Here is a 19,864-nt window from a genome sequence, read left to right on the forward strand (position 1 = left end):
ACGAACCGGGACCAATGCCCACGAGGCCCCGGCCGGCCCCCTGGGCTCACGAACCGGGACGAATGCCCCCATGGGTCCCGGTTCGTGACTGAACCGGGGCTAATGTGAAAACTGCCCTGTGACCTATGCCCTGTTTTCTACTAGTGGTTGGAGACGTATCAAGCATCCCCAAGCTTAATTCCTGCTCGTCCTTGAGTAGGTAAATGATAAAAACAGAATTTTTGATGTGGAATGCTACCTAGCATATTTCTCAATGTAATTTTCTTTATTGTGGCATGAATGCTCAGATCCGAAAGATTCAAGACAAAAGCTTAATATTGACATGAAAATAATAATACTTCAAGCATACTAACAAAGCAATCATGTCTTCTCAAAATAACATGGCCAAAGAAAATTATCCCTACAAAATCATATAGTCTGGCTATGCTCTATCTTCATCAAACAAAGTATTTAATCATGCACAACCCCGATGACAAGCCAAGCAATTGTTTCATACTTTTGATGTTCTCAAACTTTTTCAATCTTCACACAATACATGAGCGTGAGCCATGGATATAGCACTATATGTGGAATAGAACGGTGGTTGTGGAGAAGACAAAAAAGGAGAAGATAGTCTCACATCAACTAGGCGTATCAATGGGCTATGGAGATGCCCATCAATAGATATCAATGTGAGTGAGTAGGGATTGCCATGCAACGGATGCACTAGAGCATAAGTGTATGAAAGCTCAACAAAAGAAACTAAGTGGGTGTGCATCCAACTCGCTTGCTCACGAAGACCTACGGCATTTTGAGGAAGCCCATCATTGGAATATACAAGCCAAGTTCTATAATGTAAAATTCCCACTAGTATATGAAAGTGACAACATAGGAGACTCTCTATCATGAAGATCATGGTGCTACTTTGAATCACAAGTGTGGAAAAAGGATAGTAACATTGTCCCTTCTCTCTTTTTCTCTCATTTTTTATTTGGGCCTTCTTCTTTTTTAATTTTTATGGCCTCTTTTCTTTCTTTTTTTTTCTTTTTTTTCATCCGGAGTCTCATCCCGACTTGTGGGGGAATCATAGTCTCCATCATCCTTTCCTCACTTGGGACAATGCTCTAATAATGATGATCATCACACTTTTATTTACTTACAACTCAAAGATTACAACTCAATATTTAGAACAAAATATGACTCTATGTGAATGCCTCCGGCGGTGTACCGGGATATGAAATGAATCAAGAGTGACATGTATGAAAGAATTATAAAGGTGGCTTTGCCACAAATACGATGTCAACTACATGATCATGCAAAGCAATATGACAATGATGGAACGTGTCATAACAAACGGAACGGTGGTAAGATGCATGGCAATGTATCTCGGAATGGCTATGGAAATGCCATAATAGGTAGGTATGGTGGCTGTTTTGAGGAAGGTATATGGTGGGTGTATGATACCGGCGAAAGGTGCGCGGTATTAGAGAGGCTAGCAATGGTGGAAGGGTGAGAGTGCGTATAATCCATGGACTCAACATTAGTCATAAAAAGCTCACATACTTATTGCAAAAATCTATTAGTTATCGAAACGAAGTACTACGCGCATGCTCCTAGGGGGATAGATTGGTAGGAAAATACCATCGCTCGTCCCCGACCGCCACTCATAAGGAAGACAATCAATAAATAAATCATGCTCCGACTTCATCACATAACGGTTCACCATACGTGCATGCTACGGGAATCACAAACTTTAGAACAAGTATTTCTCAAATTCACAACTACCCAACTAGCATGACTCTAATATCACCATCTTCATATCTCAAAACAATCATCAAGTATCAAACTTCTCTTAGTATTCAATGCACTTATATGAAAGTTTTTATTATATCCATCTTGGATGCCTATCATATTAGGACTAAATTTATAGCCAAGGCAAACTACCATGCTGTTCTAAAAGACTCTCAAAATAATATAAGTGAATCATGAGAGATCAATAATTTCTATAAAATAAAAGCACCACCGTGCTCTAAAAGATATAAGTGAAGCGCTAGAGCAAAATTGTTTAGCTCAAAAGATATAAGTGAAGCACATAGAGTATTCTAATAAATTTCGATTAATGTGTGTCTCTCCCAAAAAGGTGTGTACAGCAAGGATGATTAGGGTGAACTAAAAATCAAAGACTCAAATCATACAAGACACTCCAAGCAAAACACATATCATGTGGTGAATAAAAATATAGCCCTCCCGATGAAGAACAGGAGGTGGCGACGACTCTGTATTGTAAAACGCGATGAAAATTCTTCTCTTATTTTTTTCTCGGGGAAAAGGAATTTGTACGCTTGAGATTAGGGTCAACGGTGCCACATGGGCCCCACAAGGCATCTAGGCGCGCCAAGAGGCCCGGGCGGCTGCGCGTTGTTGCCTTGTTGGCAACTCGTGCCCCTCGGTGGATTTTCACTTTAGTATTTTTTATATATTTCATAAAAAATCAAATCTCCAATAAGTTTAGTCCAATTCTGAGAACTTTTATTTCTGCACATAAAACAACACCATTACAGTTCTGCAGAAAACGGCGTAAGACGAGGTTAGTTTCATTCAAATCATGCAAATTAGAGTTCAAAACAAGAGCAAAATTGTTTAGAAAAGTAGATACGACAGAGACGTATCAGGGTTGAATAGGCACTCTAAAACAATTACGGATTAGACTTGAACATATGCGAAATAAAACTAGGGTTTAATTTGTTAGGCATAAAATCTAAATATAGTAGGCTCAACACTGCTACCACAGCATTGCTCCAAGTATCCGCAACAGTTGGCTCTCTCAAGTACTCCAGGCCAAACACTGCTACCACAGCATTGCAGAACCTATACATGGATTCTACACACGTGGACTCGCTCATGTGGATATACTCATCAACAAGATCACCGAGTATTCCGTATGCAAGCATCCGAGTAGCTGCAATGCATTTTTGATAAGAGGAGAAGTCAACCTTTCACAGGGAACCCTCCTTACATTAGAAATAGTTATCGTATGCCACCACCCACTTCCAGATATGATTGAACAAATGTCTAGCTATCCGGAAGCGGCGCCGAAATAGGTTGTGCTTGAAGAGTGAGTCAGCAGACTGGACGGAGCACATGTGACTCGGCCGACGCATCCAGAGATTTCAGTTGGCCGGATATTCCTTCGAATTACAATAATAAACTTTTCAAAAAGAAAGGATACTTTCCAAAATTTACACCGATGGTTTGCAAATAGGAAACCGGCACGTCCAGTAATTATTCGCACAAGGTGATTTCCTTCCAAAAGTTTACGGCATCTCCAACACGCCTTCACTTGGCACGCCTTCTTCTCCTTGGTACAAGCTCGACAAGAGAAACAGGGCACCGGCCTCCGCCGTCGTCGCGTTTCACCTCGTCAATCGACGACCATGATGCAACCGCCGCTCGGCAAGAAGACGAAAGGGCGCGAATACAGAGAAGTGCAAGTTTGGGCTCTGGAAGAAGTTCTCCAAGCTCGCTGTGCTCTGCAGCGCCAACCTCGCCATCGTCGTGTATTTCGAGGCCGGCAAAGGGTACACTTTCGGCAGCCCTTCCATCGAAGCCGTCCTGGGTCACGTCGGCTACAACGACGCCAATGTTCATGTTGCTGCTGACGATGTGGAGTGGGAGGCTCTCGAGGCATTGTGTCGTGAGATAGAGAAGAAAGGCATGGAGGTGGCCGCGGAGGCTGCCTCGATGAGCGTCGTCGGAAGAAGGTGGTAGGCGTGCATATGTAGGCCGGGAAGCGGTTCTGGTGGGAGGCGGACGTTGAGGCGCTCGGGGAGGCCGAGCTACAGGAGTTCGAAAGGGCGCTCCAGCGCCTCAAGGACAACATGGGCCACCGCACCGACAATCTGATGTCCGCTCTATTGTCACAGTAGCTTTCGTAGGGCGGGCCATGCGTCCATTATTTGCCCGTGGTCTTCGTTAATTATGCCATCTGAAAAGAAAATTAATGTCAAAAGGTAGTCCCTTTTTAATTGCATTTTGCTACAGTGTATGATTACCAGGGACTATTTTATAAGTGACTTGAAACAATTGAGAAGTTAGGTGTTTCGAGAACCAAGATCAATGGACCTGTCTTCTACTTTTGTATTGAAAAGTAAAATATTGTGTGCATGTGAATATGCGATCTTCGCTACAAAATGAAGTTTTCATCCGTCCAGAATCGCGAGGCATGTGTCTCCCATCCTACGAATGGCACACTAGTGCGCAGTTTTTCATGTATATTTTTAATACACAAAAAATAGGTACTCAACAACCTTTTTGGAATTACACGAAAAATATTTCTGAATTCAAATTGAACACTCTTTCAGTACAAAATAGACTTTTTTCACAAAATGAACATTTTCAAATAAACAAAATTGATTAAAAATACACATCAACATTGAAAAAATGATGAACAATTTTTAAATACACATCGAATATTTTATTATTACGTGATAAACATTTTTAATAGATGGTTAGAGTTTTCAAAAATACAAAATGACAAATATTAAAAAATTGTTAACATTTTATAGTATATGATGAATATTTTATAATACACTGTGAGCATTTTTAATATAGTTACACATTCAAAAATACACAAAGAATACTTTTAGAAATATGTTATGAACACTCTTTAAAATGTGAATATTTTTTAAATACATGATGTACTATTTTAAATACACCTCGAACATCTTAAAATATCCAACAAACATTCTTTTAAACGCACCGAACATTTTCTTAAAGCTGATGAACAAAGAAATAAGAGTCATATATATTGAAGTAATGATAAGAAATATAAACGAAAAGGTAAAAAGGTAAATCTACTTAAAATAGGTGAACAAGAAAATAAAATAAAAACCAAATAAGAAAAAGGGACAAGAAAATAAAAAGGTTGTCGTGGAAGACTGGAAGCTAGAGCTATATCTTCCTTCTATTTGTTTGTTTGGTCGGTTATATTTAGTGCTCGTGACGATTCATCGGCCAGTCGCAATGGGTGTGAATCCTATTCGGTGCCCGATACACCGGTTGAAGGCATCGCTGCAAACGGGCGCACACCCCGCCCCACCTCCTTTGATGCTGCACGGGCCGGCCCATTAAAAGGTATACAGGGATTTCAATCACTGGTTTTGGGAAGCTTTATGAAGCTTCCTAGCCGGTTTTACTTCTTTCTTTTGTATGTTTTTTTCTAGATCGGTTTTGTTTGGGTTTTACTTTTTGTTCATTTTTTCTTTATTCTTTATTATTCTATTTTTTTATTTTCCAGAATGCAACTTTTCAATATGAATGAACTTTATCCAAATTTGTGAACTTGTTTTCAACATTGATGCCCAAATGAACTTTTTTCAAAATTAATGAACTTTTTTCAAATCCATGGACTTTTTTTCAAAATAGATGATTTTTTTAAAATTGATGAAATATTTTCAAAATCAATGATATTTTCCAAATTTGTGAACTTTTTGTCGAAATTGATGAACTTGTTTCAAATTTGACTCCATCGTGTGAGCTGGTAAGCCGCGCCATCGTGTAATCACAAAATGAACCACGTATTGATCGCACCGCATATCACTGAGTTAATGACTGTGCACGCATTACACACGACAAAGTACAAGACACTTATACATATGATGTTACTTATAAACTGCACCCATAGCCACTTCCTCGATGCCCTCGTGCAGCACTTCTGCCCGATCGGTTGACAGCTCAGCTTAACATCCGCCGCAACGCACGCGTTAGCTTATCATTGAACTCATCGAAGCTCCACTGCAATGGCCTGCCGTGCGCTGTGGTGACCTCGAGCGTCGCCCTCACCTTCTTCACCGCCTCCCGGAGCTCCTCCCCCTCTTTCCCAGACACGGCGCCCTTGATCCTGGCCCTCACCTCGTCGGCGAACACCGCGCCACGGTACCTGATGGGCATGCCGACGCGCCACTTGCGCATGACCAGCCATCGGTTAGTGACCTGGTCGGTGAGCAGCGGGAAGCAGAGCATGGGCACTCCCGCCCACTACGATCCTGGAACATTACAAGAATGGTGTGGGGGGCCTCGGCGGGTCGAGGATGTCAGGTCCTTGATCTTACCCTTAGTAGGTGACACGATCAGCTAGTGGCTCTCCTTTTTATAGTAGATATTGCCTCTCATTTTATCTCCTCTTGCTCTTCCCACTCGTCAGCCCAAGGGGCAAACAACTTGGGGACAAAAGGAAAACATGCCCAAGACCTGAGAGCGCTAACATGCCAAAAAACGTAGAAACAACGACTTCAAATGGGCCGACACGAGCCAAAAACAGGTGCGGGACGCGGGTGCTGGACGGGAAGCTTCGCACCAAAAATCAAGCACCAACAAATCAAGCACAAATTTTCGAACAGTAGGGACTGGTTTGAGAAGCTTATGGATGTAACCGTTATTTCTAATGAATAAAGTCTTATCTTTAAAAAAAAAGGCACAAGCAGATCAAACGCAGATGGACTTAGATGAAACATTATCAAATCTCATCTAGAAGTAATTTAGGAAATCTGATAACATTTGACTGAAGTCAAACTTTGTAAAGTTTGGCTAATTTTATAAGAAAAATACATTCACAATACAAAATCAGTAGATATCTTTAGATGCATAACAAATTTATTTTTTTAAAATCATATAACTTTAATATTATAGATGTTGATATTTTTATGGTCAAACTCTACGAAATTTGACTTTAGACAATTCTCATATATGGAGAAAACAAGATCACACTTCGCAACTTTGAGTCAATGACTATGCACACACTAGACTCAATAGATGTAAAAAAACTCATGAAAAAAACGGAGTGAGAAGTAGTATATGTTCATTTTTTTGAGACAGTCTCTTATATTTCTTTACTGAGGAAGTAGTATATGTAGAACTAGATGTTATGGCTTTGATATCATGGAGGTTATAGAAGTCTATATAAATGAGGATCTCATAAGACATTACGGAAAATAGAATCACATCCCACGTCCATTTATGATCTATACCACTTACCGATTGCACCACATAGCACTGAGTCAATGACCGGGCACATACTACACACAAGACAAGAGTACAAAGACGCTTATTCGCGGCCACTTCCCCAACACCCGACATGCGTGCTTCTGGCCCATCGGCCGGCTCAGCTTAACATCCACCGCAACAGCGCATTAGCTCATCGACGAACTCATCGAAGCTCCGCTGCGATGACCTGCCGTGTGCCGTGGCGGCCTCGAGCGCTGCCCTCACCTTCTTCACCGCCTCCCGGAGCTCCTCACCCTCTTTCCCGGACATGGCGCCCTCGATCCTCACCCTCACCTCGTCAGCGAACACCACGCCACGGTCCCCGATGGGCACGCCGACGTGCCACTCCCACACGACGAGCCGCCGGTTAGTGAACTGGTCAGTGAGCAGCGGGAAGCAGAGCATAGGCACTCCGGACCACACGCTCTCCAGCACGGAGTTCCACCCGCAGTGCGTGAGGAAGCCATCCAGCGCGGCGTGGGAGAGGACCTCCACCTGGCAGTGATACGTCCATTTTGCATCATGCTTTTATATCGATATTTATTGCATTATGGGCTGTTATTACACATTATGTCACAATACTTATGCCTATTCTCTCTTATTTTACATGGTTTACATAAGGAGGGAGAATGCCGGCAGCCGGAATTCTGGGCTGGAAAAGGAGCAAATATTAGAGACCTATTCTGCACAACTCCAAAAGTCCTGAAACTCCAAGAAAGTTATTTTTAGAAATAATAAAAAATATTGAGCGGAAGAAATACTTCAGGGGGGCCTACACCTGTCGACGAGGGTGGGGGGCGCGCCCCCTGCCTCGTGGGCCCCCTGTTGGCCCTCTGGTACCCATCTTATGCTATATGAAGTCTTTTGTCCGAAGAAAAATCATAACCAAGCTTTCGGGATGAGACTCCGCCGCCACGAGGCGGAACCTTGGTGGAACCAATCTAGGGCTCCGGCAGAGCTGTTCTGCCGGGGACACTTCCCTCCGGGAGGGGGAAATCATCACCATCGTCATCGTCAACGCTCCTCTCATCGGGAGAGGGCAATCTCCATCAACATATTCACCGGCACCATCTCCTCTCAAACCCTAGTTCATCTCTTGTATCCAATTCTTGTCTCTAAGTCCGGGATTGGTACTTGTAGGTTGCTAGTAGTGTTGATTACTCCTTGTAGTTGATGCTAGTGGTTTATTTGGTGGAAGATCATATGTTCAGATCCTTTATGCATATTAATACTCCTCTGATTATGAACATGAATATGCTTTGTAAGTAGTTACGTTTGTTCCTGAGGACATGGGAGAAGTCTTGCTATTAGTAGTCATGTGAATTTGGTATTCGTTCAATATTTTGATGAGATGTATGTTGTCTATCCTCTAGTGGTGTTATGTGAACGTCGACTACATAACACTTCACCATTATTTGGGCCTAGAGGAAGGCATTGGGAAGTAATAAGTAGATGATGGGTTGCTAGAGTGACAGAAGCTTAAACCCTAGTTTATGCGTTGCTTCGTAAGGGGCTGATTTGGATCCATATGTTTCATGCTATGGTTAGGTTTACCTTAATACTTTTGTTGTAGTTGCGGATGCTTGCAATAGAGTTTAATCATAAGTGGGATGCTTGTTCAAGTAAGAACAGCACCCAAGCACTGGTCCACCCACATATCAAATTATCAAAGTACCGAACGCGAATCATATGAATGTGATGAAAACCAGCTTGACGATAATTCCAATATGTCCTCGGGAGCGTTTTTCTTTATATAAGAGTTTGTCCAGGCTTGTCCTTTGCTACAAAAAGGATTGGGCCACCTTGCTGCACTTTATTTACTTTACTAATTATCCTATCACAACACTATCTGTTACCTATTATTTCAGTGCTTGCAGAGAATACCTTGCTGAAAACCGCTTATCATTTCCTTCTGCTCCTCGTTGGGTTCGACACTCTTACTTATCGAAAGGACTACGATAGATCCCCTATACTTGTGGGTCATCAAGACTCTTTTCTGGCGCCGTTGCCGTGGAGTGAAGCGCCTTTGGTAGGTGGAATTTGGTAAGGAAAAATTTATATAGTGTGCTGACATTTACTGTCACTTATTACTATGGAAAGTAATCCTCTGAGGGGCTTGTTCGGGGTATCTTCACCCCGACCAGTAGAGCAAAGAGTTGCTCCTCAACCTACTGAACCTACTGAAAATGAAAATGTCCACTTTGAAATTCCTTCGGGTATGCTAGAAAAACTGCTAGCTAATCCTTTTGTAGGAGACGGAACAAAGCATCCTGATGAGCACCTAATCTATGTGGATGAAGTTTGTGGATTATTTGAGCTTGCAGGTATACCCGGTGATGTTATTAAGAAGAAGGTCTTCCCTTTATCTTTGAAGGGAGATGCATTGACATGGTATAGGCTATGTGATGATACGGGATCATGGAACTACAAACGATTGAAATTGGAAATTCATCAGAAATTTTATCCTATGCATCTTGTTCATCGTGATCGCAATTATATATATAATTTTTGGCCTCGCGAAGGAGAAAGCATCGCTCAAGGTTGGGGGAGGCTTACATCAATGTTATATTCATGCCCCAATCATGAGCTTGCAAGAGAAATAATTATTCAAAGTTTTTATGCTCGGCTTTCTGATAACAATCGCACCATGCTCGATACTTCTTGTGCTGGCTCTTTTATGATGAAGACTATTGAATTAAAATGGGACTTATTGGAAAGAATTAAACGCAACTCTGAAGATTGGGATCTCGATGAAGGTAAGGAGTCAGGTATGACACCTAAGTTCGATTGTGTTAAATCTTTTATGGATGCCGATGTTTTTCGTAAATTTAGCACTAAATATGGACTTGACTCTGAGATAGTAGCTTCTTTCTGTGAATCTTTTGCTGCTCATATTGATCTCCCTAAGGAGAAGTGGTTTAAATATCATCCTCCCATAGAAGTAAAAGTAGCTGCACCTATGAAAGTTGAAGAAAAGACTATCACTTATAATGATCCTATTGTTCCTACTTCTTATGTTGAGAAACCACCTTTCCCTGTTAGGATAAAGGATCATGCTAAAGCTTCAACTGTGGTCCGTAAAAGCAATATTAGAACTTATACACCTCCTGAGCAAGTTAAAGTTGAATCTAATATTGCTATTGTTAAAGATCTCTTCGCTGATAATATTGATGGGCATGTTATTTATTTCCGTGATGAAACTGCTAGAATTGCCAAACCTTGTGCTAAAGATAAACATAGACATGTGGTAGGCATGCCTGTTATTTCTGTTAAAATAGGAGATCATTGTTATCATGGCTTATGTGATATGGGTGCTAGTGCTAGTGCAATACCTTTTGACTTATACAAAGAAATTATGCATGATATTTCACCTGCTGAGATAGAAGATATTGATGTCACAATTAAACTTGCCAATAGAGATACTATTTCACCAATGGGAATTGTAAGAGATGTTGAAGTCTTGTGTGGGAAAACTAAATATCCTGCTGATTTTCTTGTTCTTGGTTCCCCACAAGATAGTTTTTGTCCCATTATTTTTGGTAGACCCTTCTTGAACACAGTTAATGCTAGGATAGACTGCGAAAAGGATGTCGTTACTATTGGCTTGGGTGATATGTCTCATGAGTTCAACTTTTCTAAATTTCGTAGACAACACCGTGAAGAGGAATTGCCTTGTAAAGATGAAATTATTGGTCTTGCTTCTATTGCCGTACCACCTAGTGATCGTTTAGAACAATATTTGCTAGACCATGAAAATGATATGTTTATGAATGAAAGAAGGGAAATAGATGAAGTATTCTTTAAACAGGAACCCATCCTGAAACACAATTTGCCTGTTGAAATCCTAGGGGATCCTCCTCCACCCAAGGGTGATCCCGTGTTTGAGCTCAAACCGTTACCTGATACTCTTAAATATGCTTATCTTGATGAGAAAAAGATATATCCTGTTATTATTAGTGCTAACCTTTCAGAGCATGAAGACGAGAGATTATTGAAAACTCTGAAGAAGCACCGCACTGCTATTGGATATACTCTTGATGATCATAAGCGCATTAGTCCCACTCTATGTCAACACAAAATAAATTTGGAGAAAGATGCCAAACCAGTTCGTGATCACCAACGACGACTGAATCCTAAAATGAAAGAAGTGGTGAGAAAGGAAATACTAAAGCTCCTTGAGGCAGGTATAATTTATCCCGTTGCTGATAGTCAGTGGGTAAGTCCTGTCCATTGTGTCCCTAAGAAGGGAGGTATTACCGTAGTTCCTAATGATAAAGATGAATTGATTCCGCAAAGAATTATTACAGGTTACAGGATGGTAATTGATTTCCGCAAATTGAATAAAGCTACTAAAAAGGGTCATTACCCCTTACCTTTTATCGATCAAATGCTAGAAACATTATCTAAACATACACATTTTTGCTTTCTAGATGGTTATTCTGGTTTCTCTCAAATACCTGTGTCAGCCGATGATCAATCAAAGACCACTTTTACTTGCCCTTTCGGTACTTTTGCTTATAGATGTATGCCTTTTGGTTTATGTAATGCACCTGCTACCTTTCAAAGATGCATGATGGCTATATTCTCTGACTTTTGTGAAAAGATTTGTTAGGTTTTCATGGACGATTTTTCCGTCTATGGATCCTCTTTTGATGATTGCTTGAGAAACCTTGATCGATTTTTGCAGAGATGTGAAGAAACTAATCTTGTCTTGAATTGGGAAAAGTACCACTTTATGGTTAATGAAGGTATTGTCTTGGGGCATAAAGTTTCTGAAAGAGGTATTGAGGTTGATAAAGCCAAGGTTGATGCTATTGAAATGATGCCATGTCCCAAGGACATCAAAGGTATAAGAAATTTCCTTGGTCACGCCGGTTTTTATAGGAGGTTCATTAAGGACTTCTCAAAAATTTCTCGGCCTCTAACTAATTTATTACAAAAAGATATACCATTTGTCTTCGATGATGATTGTGTACAAGCATTTGAAATACTTAAGAAAGCGTTGATCTCTGCACCTATTGTTCAGCCACCTGATTGGAATTTACCCTTTGAAATCATGTGTGATGCTAGTGATTATGCTGTAGGTGCTGTTCTAGGGCAAAGAGTTGATAAGAAATTAAATGGTATTCAATATGCTAGTAAAACTCTAAACAATGCCCAAAGAAATTATGCTACTACTGAGAAAGAATTCTTAGCAGTTGTATTTTCTTGTGATAAGTTCAGACCTTATATTGTTGATTCTAAAGTAACTATTCACACGGATCATGCTGCTATTAAATATCTTATGGAAAAGAAAGATGCTAAACCTAGACTTATTAGATGGGTTCTCTTGCTACAAGAATTTGATTTGCATATTGTTGATAGAAACGGAGCTGAGAACCCCGTTGCAGACAACTTGTCTAGGTTAGAAAATGTTCTTGATGACCCACTACCTATTGATGATAGCTTTCCTGATGAGCAATTAAATGTCACAAATACTTCTCGTACTGCTCCATGGTATGCTGATTATGCTAATTACATCGTTGCTAAATTTATACCACCTAGTTTCACATACCAGCAAAAGAAAAAGTTTTTCTATGATTTGAGACATTACTTTTGGGATGACCCACATCTTTATAAAGAAGGAGTAGATGGTGTTATTAGACGTTGTGTACCTGAGCATGAACAGGAACAGATCCTACGCAAGTGTCACTCCGAGGCTTATGGAGGAAACCACGCTGGAGATAGAACTGCACATAAGGTATTGCAATCCGTTTTTTATTGGCCTACTCTTTTCAAGGATGCCCGTAAGTTTGTTCTATCTTGTGATGAATGTCAAAGAATTGGTTATATTAGTAGACGTCAAGAAATGCCTATGAATTATTCACTTGTTATTGAACCATTTGACGTTTGGGGCTTTGATTATATGGGACCTTTTCCTGCCTCCAACGGATATACACATATTTTAGTTGCTGTTGATTATGTTACTAAGTGGGTAGAAGCTATTCCAACTAGTAGTGCTAATCATAACACTTCTATTAAGATGCTTAAAGAAGTTATTTTTCCGAGGTTTGGAGTCCCTAGATATTTAATGACTGATGGTGGTTCACATTTTATTCATGGTGCTTTTTGTAAAATGCTTGCAAAGTATGATGTTAATCACAGAGTTGCATCTCCTTATCACCCGCAGTCTAGTGGTCAAGTAGAATTGAGTAATAGAGAACTCAAATTAATTCTGCGAAAGACCGTTAATAGGTCTAGAAAGAATTGGTCCAAGAAACTTGATGATGCACTATGGGCCTATAGAACTGCAGATAAAAATCCTATGGGTATGTCTCCGTATAAAATGGTTTACGGAAAAGCATGTCACTTACCTCTCGAACTAGAACATAAGGCTTATTGGGCTATTAAAGAGCTCAACTATGATGTCAAACTTGCCGGTGAGAAGAGGTTATTTGATATTAGCTCAGTTGATGAATCGAGAACCCAAGCTTATGAAAATGCCAAGTTGTTTAAAGAAAAAGTTAAAAGGTGGCATGACAAAAGAATACAAAAGCGTGAGTTTAATGTAGGTGATTATGTATTGCTATACAACTCTCGTTTAAGATTTTTTGCAGGAAAACTTCTCTCTAAATGGGAAGGTCCTTACGTTATCGAGGAGGTCTATCGTTCCGGTGCCATAAAAATCAACAACTTCAAGGGCACAAATCCGAAGGTGGTGAACGGTCAAATAATTAAACATTATATCTCAGGTTATCCTATAAATGTTGAAACCAATGTTATTGAAACCGTAACCCCGGAGGAATACATAAGGGACACTTTCCGGAATGTTTCAGACTCCGAAAAGGAATAGGTATGTGGTACGGTAAGTAAACCGACTCCAAAACAGTTCTAATGGCAATATTTCTCTGTTTTGGAATATTTAGAAAAATAAAAAATAAGAAGCAGTCCGGGAAGGACACGAGGCCTCCACGAGGGTGGAGGGCACGCCCTACCCCCTGGGCGCGCCCCCTACTTCGTGGGCACCTCGTGTGCTCTCCGGACTCCGTTTTGTTGCACGATATGTATTTTGGTCGGTAAAAATTCATTATATAATCTCCCGAAGGTTTTGACTCCTGTATCACGCAATTGTCCTCTGTTCTTGTTTCGAGCTGTTTTCTGTCAGGGTTGTCAAGGCCAGGCATCATGTCGTCCCCCTGCTCCAACAATGCTGACAACGATGCTTGGATAATGAAGATAGAGCTGAAGAGGGAAGAACCCATCGAGATCAACAAGGATGAAGGGATCAAGAAGGCCACGGAGGACCAAGCTCCTAAAGACAACCTTCAACTTGATCGCAATCTTCTTACCCCAACTGAGATCGAAGCTTTCAAGATGATTGAGCTAGCTCGTATACAAAACAAGTATCTCACACGTGAAAATATTTTGTTGAAGGAGCATATCATCGCACTCAAGGGCATTATCCGCAAGCTGGAGGACCTCCTACGCTCAATGTGCGACTATCCATCATCACCTCCATCTTCTTCACCAACAAAGGAGACATAATCACATGGGTATGGGCACTCCCCTTGGCAACTGCCAAGCTTGGGGGAGGTGCCCCAGTATCGTATCACCATCACACTCCTATCTTTACCATTTTTCTTAGTTCGATCCTATTAATAGTATCTTGATCTAATAGAATAAAGTTTTGGTATGATCTAGTTTTGAGTTTTGCTTTATGATCTTTCTATGTGAGTTATATAATAAAGATTAGTGTTGAGTCAAGGGCTTGATTATCTTGCTATGATCTTGAGTGAATAAAAGAAAAGAGAAAGAATTAAAGAGATCATATTGATCTTATGAAGAGTAATGACTTCACATAGAAAGAGTATGATGATTAAAAATTGTTGAGAGTTGGCAAACATAGCTTTGGTCATCGTTGCAGTTAATAGGAAGTAATAAAGAAAGAGAGGTTTCACATATAAATATACTATCTTGGACATCTTTTATGATTGGGAGCACTCATTAAAATATGACATGCTAAAGAGTTGATGTTGGACAAGAAAGACAACGTAATGGGTTATGTTTTCTTATATCTGAGATAAAGTATATTGTCATGGATCATCCAACATGTTGAGCTTGTCTTTCCCCCTCATGCTAGCCCAATTCTTTGCACCAAGTAGAGATACTACTTGTGCTTCCAAAAACCCTTAAACCAGTTTTGCCATGAGAGACCACCATATCTACCTATGGATTGAGTAAGACCCTTCAAGTAAGTTGTCATCGGTGCAAGGAATAAAAATTGCTCTGTAAATATGTATGATTGATTGGTGTGGAGGAAATAAGCTTTATACGATCTTGTGATGTGGAAGAAATAAAAGCGACGGACTGCATAATAAAGGTTCATATCACAAGTGGCAATATAAAGTGACGTTCTTTTGCATTAAGATTTTGTGCATCCAACCCTGAAAGTGCATGGCAACCTGTGCTTCCCTCTGCGAAGGGCCTATCTTTTATTATTATCTTCTATCTTATGCAAGAGTCATGGTGATCTTCACCTTTCCTTTTTACATTTTATCCTTTGGCAAGCACAGGGTGTTGGAAAGATCCTGATAGATATATCTAATTGGATGTAAGTTAGCATGAACTATTATTGTTGACATTACCCTTGAGGTAAAAGGTTGGGAGGCGAAACTATAAGCCCCTATCTTTCTCTGTGTCCGGTTAAAACTCCGTAACCACAAGTATTGTGTGAGTGTTAGCAATTATGAAAGACTAAATGATAGTTGAGTATGTGGACTTGCAAGAAAGCTCTGACATAGAATCTTTCTGATGTTATGATAAATTGCAATTGCTTCAGTGACTGAGATTATAGTTTGTTAGTTCTCAATAAAGTTTCTGATTCATACTTTGCATTGTGAATAGATTATTACTTGACCATAATAGATCATATGACAATATCCATATATGTTGCTGTTATGATAATAATCATGATGCCCTCATGTCCGTATTTTATTTTATCGACGCGTCTACCTCTAAACATGTGGACATATTTATCGTTATCGGCTTCCGCTTGAGGACAAGCGAGGTCTAAGCTTGGGGGAGTTGATACGTCCATTTTGCATCATGCTTTTATGTCGATATTTATTGCATTATGGGCCGTTATTACACATTATGTCACAATACTTATGCCTATTCTCTCTTATTTTACAAGGTTTACATAAGGAGGGAGAATGCCGGCAGCCGGAATTCTGGGCTGGAAAAGGAGCAAATATTAGAGACCTATTCTGCACAACTCCAAAAGTCCTGAAACTCCACGAAAGTTATTTTTGGAAATAATAAAAAATATTGAGTGGAAGAAATACTTCAGGGGGGCCTCCACCTGTCCACGAGGGTGGGGGCGCGCCCTACCCCCCTAGGCGCGCCCCCTGCCTCGTGGGCCCCCTGTTGGCCCTCCGGTACTCATCTTCTGCTATATGAAGTCTTTCGTCCGAAGAAAAATCATAACCAAGCTTTCGGGACGAGACTCCGCCGCCACGAGGCGGAACCTTGGCGGAACCAATCTAGGGCTCCGGCAGAGCTATTCTGCCGGGGACACTTCCCTCCGGGAGGGGGAAATCATCGCCATCGTCATCACCAACGCTCCTCTCATCGGGAGAGGGCAATCTCCATCAACATCTTCAGCAGCACCATCTCCTCTCAAACCCTAGTTCATCTCTTGTATCCAATTCTTGTCTCTATGTCCGGGATTGGTACTTGTAGATTGCTAGTAGTGTTGATTACTCCTTGTAGTTGATGCTAGTTGGTTTATTTGGTGGAAGATCATATGTTCAGATCCTTTATGCATATTAATACTCCTCTGATTATGAACATGAATATGCTTTGTGAGTAGTTACGTTTGTTCCTGAGGACATGGGAGAAGTCTTGCTATTAGTAGTCATGTGAATTTGGTATTCTTCGATATTTTGATGAGATATATGTTGTCTATCTTCTAATGGTGTTATGTGAACGTCGACTACATAACACTTCACCATTATTTGGGCCTAGAGGAAGGCATTGGGAAGTAAGAAGTAGATGATGGGTTGTTAGAGTGACAGAAGCTTAAACCCTAGTTTATGCGTTGCTTCGTAAGGGGCTGATTTGGATCCATATGTTTCATGCTATGGTTAGGTTTACCTTAATACTTTTGTTGTAGTTGCGGATGCTTGCAATAGAGGTTAATCATAAGTGGGATGCTTGTTCAAGTAAGAACAGCACCCAAGCACTGGTCCACCCACATATCAAATTATCAAAGTACCGAACGCGAATCATATGAATGTGATGAAAACTAGCTTGACGATAATTCCCATGTGTCCTCGGGAGCGCATTTCTTTATATAAGAGTTTGTCCGGGCTTGTCCTTTGCTACAAAAAGGATTGGGCCACCTTGCTGCACTTTATTTACTTTTGTTACTTGTTGCTCGTTACCAATTATCCTATCACAAAACTATCTGTTACCTATTATTTCAGTGCTTGCAGAGAATACCTTGCTGAAAACTGCTTATCATTTCCGTCTGCTCCTCGTTGGGTTCGACACTCTTACTTATTGACAGGACTACGATAAATCCCCTATACTCGTGGGTCATCAGGCAGTACCACGGCACCACCAGCCCACGCCCGGCGGACGCGGCCGCGAACCCCTCGGGCAGCGGGTCCGGGTCGTCGGAGCTGACGATGTCCGGCCGCATCACCCACAGGAACCTCGCGCCGCTGGCCAGGACTCCTCCCGCGATCTCATGCAGCTCCTGCTTCGTGACATGTGCATAGCTCCCGAAGGAGATGTAGAGCACGGAGCCCAGGGGCTGCGCGTCGAGCCAGTGGGAGCAGTTGGACTCAGCCCACATAGAGGTGGCGACAGCGCTGTGGGCGAAGCCGGCGGGGAAGATGGGCCCCACGGCGTAGAAGGGCTTCTCGGCGCGGAGGGCGACGATGGTGGACGGGTCCAGCTCCTCCACGGTGTTGCAGAGGACATAGTCAGCGTCGCGCGCCTCTTCGAAGGCCCTGAAGAGGATGCGGTGCACCACGTTGGTGGTGTCCGTCTCCTGGAGGTACGACATGAGCTCGTGCGGCTCGATCGCTGGCACGCCCGGGATGTGGGTGATCATGTCCTTCCGAGGCTCTGCAAAAAATGAAACTTCAAAATTGATGGCATGGCAAATTTACTACTACTCCCTCACTTTAGTGATCTAAACACTTTTATATTGTTTCCATGGTAAAAATATTAGTGGCACTCTATTGAATTGAAACATAAGCATATTGGAGTGGATTCCAAAAATCGTATTTTTCACCGTTGCATCCGAAGTGGCCGTTGTTGGTGAGCAAGTGGACATGGTAGTAGAGGTTGAAGATGAGCGCGGGCTCCGTCTAGAAGGACACGTACGCGATACCGAACTTCCTGGCCAGCGTCGCCGGCCACACGAAGAAGGTGTCGGCGACGAGGCACGTCGCGGCCGGGTCGACGACGACGTGGCCGAGCACCTCCTTGACGTGGCCAGAGAGCGCTTGGAACAGTGAGCCCCTGAACTCGTCGTGGTGCAGCGACCGGTCAAACCCCACGGGGAGGCCGTCGCTGATAAGCTCGTAGCGCACGTCCATCCCCGAGAAGAGCGCGGCGGCAAAGAAGTCGTGCTCCGCCAGGTCGACGCCGAGCGCGCGCCGTCTGATCGTGCAGAGCCTCCGTGTTGACGACCGTGACGGCGAAGCCCCGCGCCGCCAGCCGCAGCGCGAGGTGCGTGACAGGGATGACGTGGCCCTGCAGCGGGTACACCACCACCACCGCGTGCGGCTTGGCCTTGCCGCCGCCGCTCATCGCTGCTAAGCCGGCCTCCTTTTGCGCCATGATCGCCAACCTCTATCCTCTGGTTTCCTGTGAACCGTCACTCGCACTTCACTTACCATATGACACCGTCGTCGATATCGTACTATAGCTTATGAAATCCGTCGTTATCTCTGTAGCCGCCAGCCCGCGTCGGATTCGTGCTCACGAAATTTGTCACCAACGTTTAACCAAAATTTGCATACTTCGTTAATCTGGTGCGCGCACACGCACGCGGCTTGTCCGTAGCGAGACGAATGGTGTGATCACACAACGGCGCGGCTTACCAGCTGCCACGATATCTGGCGCGTGGAGTACGGGGGATGAGTGCGCAGGTGATGTAAGGTGACGATGATCTCCACGGAGAAGTCGCCTTTCGTTTTGAGACCGTGGATGCAAGAGCATATAGAACCGGACCTCTCAAAACCTCGCTGTACATCCAACCGGATCACTGCCCAGTCACAGAATTATCACCCAACCCGATCTCATAGAGCATCTCAAACACTGATCCACAAATTTCCTCCGTGACCAGTCCGCGAACACAGATGCAGAAGCCGGCCATCCAATGCTATTCTCATACATCGGTCCTTAATATTTTTAAAGTCCGTACGTTTAAATAGCCGCATATATAGTTCCAGTTTAGCTAAAATAGTTCAAATATTCGAATGCACGAGTACTTCTAATTTAAAAATATTTAAATATCACACTCCGACATTGTTGTCCCTCTTAACCACCCAAAGATACTCAATCAACTCTTTCTTCAGTTGCTCATGGGTTGCTCAGTGCTGAATTTGTTGATACATTTGAATAAACTCTTTAAATGTGGCGGATTCTGGTTTGAAAGTTTGATAGAATCACCCTGTTCTCAAATTCAAGACCTGCGACAACATAGTCATCGTCATTCTGCACGATCATGTTGTGCATGATTACATAAGAGATCATCACCTTCCACAAGGTCTCTCGATTCCATTTTTTAGTAAGTCCACGAACAACTACAAAACATGCCTGCAGAACTTTAAATACCCTCTCAATA

The 19,864-nt window shown here is 42.2% G+C and overlaps 1 pseudogene; it reads right to left on the bottom strand.

The window, feature by feature from the left end:
* Positions 1–7,143: 7,143 nt before the first annotated feature.
* LOC109763638 (UDP-glycosyltransferase 86A1-like) lies at positions 7,144–18,855 on the bottom strand (annotated as a pseudogene).
* Positions 18,856–19,864: the final 1,009 nt, after the last annotated feature.

The sequence above is a fragment of the Aegilops tauschii genome, chromosome 1 (assembly GCF_002575655.3).
Source record: "Aegilops tauschii subsp. strangulata cultivar AL8/78 chromosome 1, Aet v6.0, whole genome shotgun sequence".
Taxonomy (NCBI): Eukaryota; Viridiplantae; Streptophyta; class Magnoliopsida; order Poales; family Poaceae; genus Aegilops; species Aegilops tauschii.